The sequence below is a fragment of the Oryzias latipes genome, chromosome 1 (assembly GCF_053564925.1).
Source record: "Oryzias latipes strain Hd-rR chromosome 1, Olatipes_Hd-rR_3.1".
In the NCBI taxonomy this organism is placed as follows: Eukaryota; Metazoa; Chordata; class Actinopteri; order Beloniformes; family Adrianichthyidae; genus Oryzias; species Oryzias latipes.
The window spans coordinates 26,379,954-26,390,654 of record NC_136237.1 but is presented as its reverse complement, the minus strand read 5'-3'; the positions used below and the strand labels follow the sequence as shown (position 1 = coordinate 26,390,654).

At 38.1% G+C, this 10,701-nt stretch overlaps 1 pseudogene; it reads right to left on the bottom strand.

Moving 5' to 3' along the window:
- Positions 1-5,163: 5,163 nt before the first annotated feature.
- Positions 5,164-6,713, bottom strand: LOC144992836 (uncharacterized; annotated as a pseudogene).
- Positions 6,714-10,701: the final 3,988 nt, after the last annotated feature.

Here is a 10,701-nt window from a genome sequence, read left to right as displayed (position 1 = left end):
AAGTACTAGCATTGGAATCAGCATCATCAACTGACTCCAAAAAACACGTTGTTTGAGAGTATTATATTGGTAAAAGCTACATGTTCTAAGTTGATAGAAAATCCACTCTTTTCAAAATGGCGGCTTTTCTATTGATTTTATCTCCATAGCAACCATTTTATGTTTGGGTCGCCTGGAGATGAGGAACAAATCAACGTCGGTTTCAGATGAATCGGAAAAAGTAAACTTTTGGACGTCCTTAGCAACGAGCTTTGTTTGCTAACCACGCCCACATTCCTTATATGTCCAGATCCAGTGAATTTCAATATGTTCAGTTCCAGCCATGGATGAAGTTTATTGCAATATTTGCTTCAGATTTTGTCAAAAAATGCCCAGCAAACAGTAGGTTGTGTCGCCATCCCATAATAATTTCAAAACGTATGTTGAAGTCCAAAGCCTTGTGAGCATTTCAATGTTTGAACGGTGCCTCTAGCTGAAAGCATGTTAAAGTTATAATGCTTGAAAGCAACAAAGGTTTTCAAGGATTCTCCATGTATTTAAATGAAGCAAAAATCTTGGAATATCCTGGAAAATCTTGGAATATCTTGAAAAGTTCAAAGATTTGAAAGACTAAAAGTCGTAGCTGAAAGGAATAAGCTGAAAGGGTTGAACATTGTAATAGTAGAAGGATTAAAATACGTGAAAGTTTGAAGAAGTTTAAAATTGCCTCACATTTTGGCACAAAATGGCCGCCAAACTGTAGGTGGTGTTGCCATCCCATAATAATTTTGAACCTTATGTTGAAGTCCAAAACCTTGTGAACATTTCAATATTTGAACGGTGTCTCTAGCCAAAAGAATGTTAAAGTTACAATTGTTTAAAGAAGCAAAGGTGTGGCCAATGGAGCAAAAACATTGGAAAATCTGGGAATATCCGGGAATATCTGGAAAAGTTCAAGGATTTGAAGGACCAAAAGTCATAGCTGAAAGGAATAAGCTGAAAAGGGTTGAACATTGTAATAGTAGAATGGTAAAAATAGGTCAAAGTTTGAAGAAGTTTAAAATCGCCTCACATTTTGGCACAAAATGGCCGCCAAACTGTAGGTGGTGTTGCCATCCCATAATAATTTTGAACCTTATGTTGAAGTCCAAAACCTTGTGAACATTTCAATATTTGAACGGTGTCTCTAGCCAAAAGAATGTTAAAGTTACAATTGTTTAAAGATGCAAAGGTGTGGCCAATGGAGCAAAAAGATTGGAAAATCTGGGAATATCCGGGAATATCTGGAAAAGTTCAAAGATTTGAAGGACCAAAATGTCATAGCTAGAATAAGATGAAAGAGCTGAACATTTTCATAGTCGAACGGTTAAAATAGGTGAAAAATTGTAGAAGGAGTTTAACTGTGAACTTCTGCACGAAAAATTCTCCATGTATTTCAATGGAGCAAAAATTCCCGGAAAACCGGGAATATCTTAAAAAGTAAAAGGATTTGAAAAACCAAAAGTCATAGCACAAATAAGCAGAAAGAGCTGAACATTTTAAAAGTTGAATGGTTACAATCGGTTAAAAATTGTAGAAGGAGTTAAGCGGCGAAAAACGGCGGAAGATAGGCGTAAAGAATAATAAATAAAGAGAAACAGGAAAACAAAGGGTTGAATGCTTTACAGCATTCAACCAATAAATAAAGAGAAACAGGAAAACAAAGGGTTGAATGCTTTACAGCATTCAACCAAATAAAGAGAAACAGAAAAACAAAGGGTTGAATGCTTTACAGCATTCAACCAATAATAAAGAAAGAGAAACAGAAAAACAAAGGGTTGAATGCTTTACAGCATTCAACCAATAAATAAAGAGAAACAGGAAAACAAAGGGTTGAATGCTTTACAGCATTCAACCAACTAGAAGGAGCTGCATTTCCAGAAGAAAATGCAGGGTTGAATGCTGTATTGCTGAATGAAAGCAGAAATATGATGAAAAAGCTGAACATTGTAAAAGTAGAATGACCAAAACGGATCAAAATTTGTAGACGGAGTTAAGCATGAAAGTTGAAATTGTTGAAAAAATGGATGTACGGTTGAAAATTTGAAGATGATGCTAAAATGGCTAAAAGTGCTAGCATCAGCATCATCAACTGACTCAAAAAATCACATTGTTTAAGAGTGTCATGTTGGTAAAAGCTACATGTTCTAAGTTGACAGAAAATCCACTTTTTTCAAAATGGCGGCTTTTCTATTGATTTTATATCCATAGCAACCATTTTATGTTTGGGTCGCCTGGAGATGAGGAACAAATCAACGTCGGTTTCAGATCAATCGGAAAAAGTAAACTTTTGGACGTCCTTAGAAACGAGCTTTGTTTGCTAACCACGCCCACATTCCTTATATGTCCAGATCCAGTGAATTTCAATATGTTCAGTTCCAGCCATGGATGAAGTTTATTGCAACATTTGCTTCAGATTTTGTCAAAAAATGCCCACAGAACAGTAGATTGTGTTGCCATCCCATAATAATTTCAAAACGTATGTTGAAGTCCAAAGCCTTGTGAGCATTTCAATGTTTGAACGGTGCCTCTAGCTGAAAGCTTGTTAAAGTTATAATGCTTGAAAGCAACAAAGGTTTTCAAGGATTCTCCATGTATTTAAATGAAGCAAAAATCTTGGAAAATCCTGGAAAATCTTGGAATATCTTGAAAAGTTCAAAGATTTGAAAGACTAAAAGTCGTAGCTGAAAGGAATAAGCTGAAAGGGTTGAACATTGTAATAGTAGAAGGATTAAAATACATGAAAGTTTGAAGAAGTTTAAAATTGCCTCACATTTTGGCACAAAATGGCCGCCAAACTGTAGGTGGTGTTGCCATCCCATAATAATTTTTAAACCTTATGTTGAAGTCCAAAACCTTGTGAACATTTCAATATTTGAACGGTGTCTCTAGCCAAAAGAATGTTAAAGTTACAATTGTTTAAAGAAGCAAAGGTGTGGCCAATGGAGCAAAAAGATTGGAAAATCTGGGAATATCCGGGAATAAATGGAAAAGTTCAGGGATTTGAAGGACTAAAATGTCATAGCTGGAATAAGATGAAAGAGCTGAACATTTTCATAGTCAAACGGTTAAAATAGGTGAAAAATTGTAGAAGGAGTTTAACTGTGAACTTCTGAACGAAAAATTCTCCATGTATTTCAATGGAGCAAAAATTCCCGGAAAACCTGGAATATCTTAAAAAGTAAAAGGATTTGAAAAACCAAAAGTCATAGCAGGAATGAGCTGAAAGAGCTGAACATTTTAAAAGTTGAATGGTTACAATCGGTTAAAAATTGTAGAAGGAGTTAAGTGCCGAAAAACGGCGGAAGATAGCAGAAGAGGAAAACAAAGGGTTGAATGCTTTACAGCATTCAACCAATAAATAAAGAGAAACAGGAAAACAAAGGGTTGAATGCTTTACAGCATTCAACCAACAAAGGGTTGAATGCTATACAGCATTCAACCAATAAACCATAATTATTACGGTAAAACGTCGGCAGCTGTGGTTGCCGGAAAAGCACTGTAAAAATTACGGTGAAACATTTTTCCATTTTTACGGCATGAACATATTTTTGTTGTTGATTTCACGCTAAAAAAAAAAACCTGTCATACAGTTGACATTTCACTCTAGAAAAAAATGTTTTTACTTAAAAGGAAAAAAAAAATCAATATTTCACCCTAAATAAACAATAAAATAAAGCTAAGTCAATAAAAACTGTCATGGTTTGAGTTTCTTTTGTATTGGTTTTTGCTTTCTGTCTTGTTCTGTTTCTTGTTTTATTTTGAAAGGTTTCCTGTCTTGTCTTGTTTCTTGAGTTTTACTTCCTTTGGTCCCCATCTGCCCTGATCGTGTTCACCTGTGACTTGTCTGCCCTGTCTGTATTTAAGTCTTGTCTCTGCCTTCCTCCTGTGTTGGTCCATTATTCCTGTTTTGGTGTTCATGTCATGCCATGTTCCATGTTTCTCGCCACGCCCCGCCACAGTGAGTTTTTTTGTTTTTGTTCTGACATCCTGCTCTGCAGCGCTTTTTGTTTGTGTTTGTAATTAAACCCCTTGCCCCGGAACTTTGTGCCTCCTGCCTCTGCATCTGGGTCCAACCGGCTCTCGAGCCACCCCACCACCGTGACAAAAACAAAAATTTCTCCCTGTAAAAGTTACAATGAAAAAATGATTTTATAAAAGAAAATTCTGTAAAATTACTATAACTAACTTTTATTAATGCTAATTTTATGATAGAATCCTGGCAGCTTAAATGACAAATTATTTATGTATAGAATTTTTTTTAAATAGAATTAAAATATCTAAGCAACTTTGTAGTTTAATTGCCGTTATCAGAAACTACAAAACTTTTCATACATCGGTACTTTTAGTCATTCTCATCTGCAAGCCTAATACACGAAGTATAGATTATTTAATACAGCACAAGTCAAAATGTCCACGTCAGATTTCAATTTAAGTATTTTATTTAATATCTGAAACTGTGAACAACAGATATTTGGATTTTTCCACAATAAACCAAATAATTTTCTCATTGACATCAAGAATAAGCAATTAAAAAAAAAGTTCTCTTAATTGTGGAAAACCAAACTAGAAGCATAACAATACACCCGCTCAGAGATGTAACTGCACCTACGCAGGTTCAAAGGTCAAGACCGATTAACTGTCAAAAAACATGGCGTCAACAAAGCTAAAAACTTACCAAAATCAAAATTTAAACCAAAAGAAAACATTACAGTCCCACTTGAGGCACTGAGATAGCTGAGCAAGTTCTTCCAATTAGTTCTAATCAGTACTTCCACATAAAGTGTCTTATAAAATGCATCAAAATCAAAAACGTCCAACTCACATTCCAAACTGTAACGCTTCAATCAGCAGAAGAACATCCTCAAAGTATGTAATCCAGCTCCAAGTTGTTCCACAAAAGATGGGTAGTTCTAGATCCATTCATGGTCAGCAATGTCTGTGATGAGACTTAGGACTCTGGGGTTGACTGAGAACACTTTTTTCTTCTTGCACTCAACCTTCGTGCCTCTCTCGGGATTAATCAAAAGAAACACCTTCAAATAATGAAAAACACTAAATATAGAGGGTTTTAAACATCTGTGTTTTGATATCAAATTGCTAAATCTGACAAATTCACACAAAAATGTTTAAAAAAAATGAATGTTACCTTTGGAGGAACTCCAGTGTTGAACGAAGTTCCACAGGGTAGTGTATATTGAAACAGTAATAACTCCCAAACATGAGGCAAATGGCGGAGGTGAAGGATGAGATGTCATTGACAATCTGCTTGTCGATGCTCAGCATGAATGTTTCAGCAGAGAAGCAGGAGGAACCTGAAAGAGAAAAAAATTGACAGAATCCTGATCAAAGGCTTGATACTGGTCGAGAAAGCGCAAAAAGAATGAAGGGGAGTGAGACACTTGTGGAACGCCACAAGAAATCACACAGCCCATCAAAAGTTGTCATGTGGTATTGTTAAAAAAAACTCTTTCGATAAAGTTTTGTATGTGTATTATGGAAACACAGTTACTGTTAGCCAGTGTCAAGCACCTGGATATCAAACGTCTACAGTCATGTGGTTACACCAGGAAAAAAAAAAGAATTTCTTTTTTAGTTACTTACCACAGACAATGATGAAGGGTGTTGGTGGTACGCTGTCCATCTCCACATCTTCTGAATGGCTTGTCATCTCAACACAGAGGAACAGAAGCCGTTCATTCTCATCAAAGTGAACAAGCAACAGAAGCAGCATCTCAATGATTTCTTGTGAACATCCGGTGGACTGACCTTTTTCCGTCTGAAGCTTGAGAAGAGCTTTCAGCACATGGTTGCGTTTTTTTGAATCAACACATTTGAGAAAGTTTAGCAGACGTGCCCCCTTTTTGTCAACATTAGCGAGGAAGGTCTCAATCAGATTAACACCAGTCAGTTTTTGGAAATGTTCTTTCATTCCAACCTCATTGAAGAGAAAAGGCCATTCCTCGCAGAGTTTCTGGATGCTTGCCCCTTTGTTGATGTCTTTACGCTGCGTATAGTAGGTGCACTTCACTAGTTCTTTCACAAGATCTACGCTGTAGTTCATTTTCTTGAACAGCTTTTTCATTTCTTATTTTTTTTCAAGCTGACTCTCCACAGTTTCAGAGAGAGGCAAATACTTTGGCTCCCAGCTAACACAGCCATAAGTGTCTTGAACACTTGCTCTTTGTTCAGCAGGTATTTCATCTGTGTCATCCTGATCTGACGCTGCTTTGCGTTTTATAACCTTTGGTGTGTTGGGTCGCTTGACATTTTCAACTCTTGACTGAAGTTGCTTTACTAGAGAATGATATCCTAGTCCAATAACATCACCATCAATCACATCTTGAAAAGACTTTGAATACCTGGCCACCATTTGTTTTGCTATTTCAGTGGTGTTTTGTTTAGTTGGATTCCTACAAAGCTTCATCATTTCAGAGACAACAATACGAACCATTGCTCGTCGTTGTCTTGCACTTGGTCTTTTCTGCCTTTCCAAGTTCTGTATCAGCTCTTCAGGAAACCTCTCCCAGGGTATTTCAAATCTATCTACCCAGTTTGGCATTGTTGGCGTTTGGATTCCTGAAGGTGATGAAGTGATGGTGGAAGATCCAGGTGAAGAAGAGATTGAAGGTGAAGATGAAAGGACACGCAATGGAGAGGAATGTCTAGCACTTGGTGTTGAGGTGCTTGAGGCTGTAAAATAAAATATAGCAATAGATTAAAGTAACAAATACTGCTGTAATGTATCAAGTGTTGTTGAAAAAACTTTAATTTACTTTTTTGTTCCAATAAACTCGTAAGGAAATAATTCTGATTTATTACTTTTTGAAGATCATTCACGATTTTTTTAACAGATGTGCGATTAATGAGGTTTTTTTAATTGATTCCCAGCACATTTTTTAAAAACGTTTTTCTGAATAGCAAATTTATTAAAGCATGGTTAAATAATAAAGATGACAACATGTTTGGATTGAGAAAAACTACTTTTAACCCCCCCCCCCCCCCCCAACTTCTATAATCATGCTTAATCATGCTATAATCATGCTTAATAGGTTTGATCCTGTTCAATAATAATCTTTTAAATTTACCATTTTGGGTCCAGGAATCCACCAATCTTCTTGCTTGTATGGGCTTTAACACAGGCAGCAAATCATTTTCTGTGATATACTTCAAATCATCTCTAGTTGTTGCACCAAGTGTTTTCAAAGTTTCTTCAACCAACTTGACAAGTTCATCAGGAAGGTCTGGAAGCACTTCAGTTATTGCATCCCCCATGTTCTTCAGCAATTGTGATTCAGCCATATCTGTGAGGACATACAGACATACATTTAGTCTCCCGCCCAGCTGCATCAAGGCATTCAGTCTGATAAGATGCTGTGCTTCAGTGGAACAATCTGGTATCCGTTTTTCACATAAGATGACAATGGCCACAAGTCAATCAGTTCACTGATGAGTCTGCATTCTAATCTTCCAGTGTCATTTTTTATAGAGTACATGTTGTAGGAAGGAAGAAATTCTGCAACATGCATTTTCATCAGAAAATGAACAACAGAATCATCTTTAACAAAAATGAGAAGTTCACCAAACTCCACTGAGTCATCATACTTGGTGACAACAAACTGTCCCTTCCTGTAAGTTATTCCATTGTACATGACATCAAGTGGGATCTTTGTGTTTCTTTCAGTAAAGCCAAAATGTAGAACTGCCGTTTTAACCTGTTCACTGTAAAGCTCTGAGTAAAATGGCGAGCCATCTCTCATTTGCAATGATGGAGGGCTCATTGACCCAGCAGAAAGGAAAGCCTGGAGCATCTGATGTCTTTCTGAAAGAGTCAAACACAAATTTTTGAAGTTTTTAAGATGTCTGGTACATCTTTTGAAGTAACTGTGTTTGCTCTCAAACCGCATTGTCCACAGTCTGATGAGTGGACCAAATTTTAGGATCAGTCCTGGATAATGTCGTAAGTAGTGGTGTTTAGGTCTTAAGTTGATGCTAGGAAACAGTGCCTTTCTGGTTTCTAAATATTCTTGGATGAGAACATCCAAATAGGTAACCTGAGCCTTGGAGATTTGCTGAGCACAAACCAAGTCAACAATGTTCTTGAGCTGCAAGGTTAATTGCCACACATCATCTTGTGGGTTCTGCACTTTGTCACCAATTATGAGAGGTAAAAGTCTCAAGAAGTTCCAATTTTGAACTGCTTGTCCACTAAGTTTCAATGTTTTTGGACTCAGCTCAGAAGGTTTGGAGGAAGCATCAGTTCCTGTGTACTTAAACTGCTTGATGCGCCTGTTCAGAATTTTGTAAGTGAACCATTTCTTTGTGCTTATGAAGTACTTGAGGTAAAGAGCAAGATCGTAAGAGAGGACACCCTCAAAGATGTCATGACCGAGACATGGCGGCATGCCAGGTGTGCAAACATCAAAGTTTTGTAAAGAATTAAATACAGACCTGAACTTTATCCCATGCACTTCTGACACATCCTCTCTTTTCAACTGTTCTGTGGCAGATCTGTAGGTGTCTGGTGTTCGCGGAGCTCCACAGACTGTTGAATCAGCACCCTGAAATGTAGTTCGAGTTAACAGACAATATCTACAAAAGTACAGTGATGAACTGAAATTTTCCGTAAAACCCCCAATACAATGAGAGCCCAGGTTGTCTCCAGCAATGCAGTAGAGAGTTCCCTTCACAACATTTTCGTCTGCCATTGTTATCCCATTCTCCTCCAGCACCTTCAAATCAGTCATGAGTTCTGAAAAAACTCTGTCATGGCCAAATTCCTTGAAGTCTTTCTCTCTGCAGAGTAAAACTAGCTGCATATGATCAACATTTGATCGAGCATGGGGGGGGGGGGGGGGGGGTGTTGAGTAGGGAAAAGTACACAGCTAAAACCTTGTGCCTCTTTTTGGCAGAACCAAGTGGGTTTACGACTTCAAATGCATCTTGGTATAGAACCAGCTTGAGACTGTTTGGATTTTCCTGTAAAAATGTGTTTGACACGAACACATTACCATCACAACAGTCACTCAGAACATCCAGATTTGAGGCATTAGGACCCATTGACGTAAGACCCTGCCAAAAAGTGGATTCCAGCATGTTCTTCAGAGTCTTTAGTACAGGTACATAATAGGCAAATCTATCTGTCCTGTTCTCATCTCTACCCAAAAACACTTTCTGGGGTTCCACATATTTGAACACATTTTTAAAACATTGAACTCTTGAGTAAGCAGTCCTCATTGGCCCTGTATGACAAGCTGAAAACATGTCTGATTGTTTTACTGAATCACAGATTTTTTTAATGTCTTCATCTGAAACTGACATATCTTTTAGAAGTGAGCTTAGTTTATTAAGTGTGTACATCTGTCCTAATTCGTGAATGTTTTGTATTTCTTCAACAATGGTTTGAATGGTGGATGCAGGTAGAAGATGCTGTCCCTGTAGTTTAATATAAAACATACATACATTTCTAAGATAAAGGTCAACAAAATTGGACCCATCCATGCAAGAATCTTCTGCATTTGAGACACTGGTAACCTCCTGTAGGCTGTCACTTGTAGTTGGATTCTGTGACTGAGTCTCTGAGTTTGACCTGAAAATCACATTTTCTAAACGTTTGTGTTTTCTTGACATATGGGAGGTAAAAGTGGATTTAACAGAAAACACACTTTGGCATCCTTTCACTGGACAAGTCACATGTCGGCCCTCCTCTATGTGTTTCTTTAAATGTGCAACTAAAGCTTTTGTTCCCTCACACTGATGTTCACAAAGGGAGACGGTACATTTGAATACGTCACACTTTACTTCATGAAAGTTTCTTGTGGTGTCAATGTGATTGCGGTAAAAGTGAGATTTTAAAGCAGCATAGCCAGAAAACACTTGCTTACAACTTGGATCAACACATTTAAAAATACATCGCGGTTCATTACGATGCAGTCTGCAATGTAAAACATAAGCTTTCACAGACTGAACAGATTCTCCGCATATGTTACAGTGATACATGCTATACCACCAAGAAGCAAGGTTAGCTAACCTCTCACAGCAGTGCCAACGAACAACACATAAACGAGGAAAAAAATACAACTTATACACTTTTCTTGTCGTGTCGGTGGAAAAAGAGCTGAAAATAAAATAAATTCACTCCGTAACAGGCGGCGTGATGCCGATTCCGAAGAAAATCTTGAGCCGGTGACGAGCGGGAGGAACAGTCCGAGCAGTCCAAACTGTCTAAGCAGGAGCTCTGCTCAGGAGTCTGATGCAATGCGCTGATTGGCCCGTTTGGATTTGGGCGCTTTGATGGCTAAACGATGTGCTGCGTTGATTGGCCCGTTTGAATTTAGGCGACTTGGTGTATCAAGCTTTATTCACACTGCCTGCGATTCGCGCGTCAGGATCGGACAGAAGTGATCGGAGTTCAGCGTAATATGAGTTTTGGGAGCAGCAGGGCAAGAGTTGAAATATCTGGACGTTGGCAGGGTTGCGGCGTTCATTCGTTTTCTTAACCCGCTGGCGCCGCGGGGTTGCCGGGTACTGAGGGGCGAAAGCAGGAAATACCCATAGGGCGCTGGCAGTGCCCGCCCCGCAGCTGCTCTCTGTATGCTGTATGTCAGTCAGCTAATCTAGGGAGGCAGCCTGCTGCTTATGCCTTTTCTGAACCTTGTAATATTTTTCTTATTTTAATTGAGA